General features: G+C 38.2%; 1 non-coding gene across 1 annotated transcript; it reads right to left on the bottom strand.

The window, feature by feature from the left end:
• Positions 1-1,057: 1,057 nt before the first annotated feature.
• On the bottom strand, positions 1,058-1,112 carry LOC135527300 (U7 small nuclear RNA). Its single transcript, XR_010453418.1, has one exon. It is a non-coding gene; the product is annotated as a U7 small nuclear RNA (small nuclear RNA).
• Between the last annotated feature and the right edge of the window lie 409 nt (positions 1,113-1,521).

Raw genomic sequence — 1,521 nt, forward strand, 5'->3', positions numbered from 1 at the left:
TACACATCCTTTACTATCCATGTTACATAACTAGTCTGGTTTACCTTCACCGTACACATCCTTTACTATCCATGTTACATAACTAGTCTGGTTTACCTTTAACGTACACATCCTTTACTATCCATGTTACATAACTAGTCTGGTTTACCTTTAACGTACACATCCTTTACTATCCATGTTACATAACTAGTCTGGTTTACCTTTACCGTACACATCCTTTACTATCCATGTTACATAACTAGTCTGGTTTACCTTTACCGTACACATCCTTTACTATCCATGTTACATAACTAGTCTGGTTTACCTTTACCGTACACATCCTTTACTATCCATGTTACATAACTAGTCGGGTTTACCTTTACCGTACACATCCTTTACTATCCATGTTACATAACTAGTCGGGTTTACCTTTACCGTACACATCCTTTACTATCCGTGTTACATAACTAGTCTGGTTTACCTTTACCGTACACATCCTTTACTATCCATGTTACATAACTAGTCTGGTTTACCTTTACCTACACATCCTTTACTATCCATGTTACATAACTAGTCTGGTTTACCTTTACCGTACACATCCTTTACTATCCATGTTACATAACTAGTCTGGTTTACCTTTACCGTACACATCCTTTACTATCCATGTTACATAACTAGTCTGGTTTACCTTTACCGTACACATCCTTTACTATCCATGTTACATAACTAGTCTGGTTTACCTTCACCGTACACATCCTTTACTATCCATGTTACATGACTGTTCTGGCTTAACCTCCTGAAAAACGACTATAGTATAAGCATTATAGTATTCACTGTAGTGTTTTTGCAGGCTAAAGTCAGCAAAAACACTAGTATTTACAGTTCAATATAGCATAAATACTGTAGTAAAAAACTGTAGTATATACTATAGTAATTACTGTAGTATTTTTGCGGACTGTAGTATTCTGTAGTATTTGCTGTAGTGTTTTTGCAGACTATAGTATTTACTCTAGTGTTCTGCAGACTTGCTGACATTACTATTATAGTGTTTTTATTTTATCATCTTAAACATTGAAGTGTGGGCTTTCTCCTTGAGAAAACCTACTAGAAAAATAATAAAAAATAAAATTTTCATTAACCTGTGAGTAAGTAGGACTGGGATCTGAACAGATAGAAAGAGCAGAATTTCTGAACCTATAACCCTAAACCCACTCCAATTCACATACCGCCCTAACAGATGACACAATCTCAATTGCACTTCACACTACCCTCTCCCACCTGGACAAGAGGGGATATAACTATGTGAGAATGCTATTCATAGACTACAGCTCAGCGTTCAACACCATAGTCCCCTTCAAGTTCATCACAAAGCTAGGGACCTTACTGTCTCTGCCTGGCCGGTTCCCCACTCTCCAATGGGATTCTATACCTATGACCCTATTACAGGGGCTGAGTCACTGGCTTACTGGTGCTCTTCCATGCCGTCCCTAGGAGGGGTGCGTCACTTGAGTGGGTTAAGTCACTGATGTGATCTTCCTGTCC

The sequence above is a fragment of the Oncorhynchus masou genome, chromosome 32 (assembly GCF_036934945.1).
Source record: "Oncorhynchus masou masou isolate Uvic2021 chromosome 32, UVic_Omas_1.1, whole genome shotgun sequence".
In the NCBI taxonomy this organism is placed as follows: Eukaryota; Metazoa; Chordata; class Actinopteri; order Salmoniformes; family Salmonidae; genus Oncorhynchus; species Oncorhynchus masou.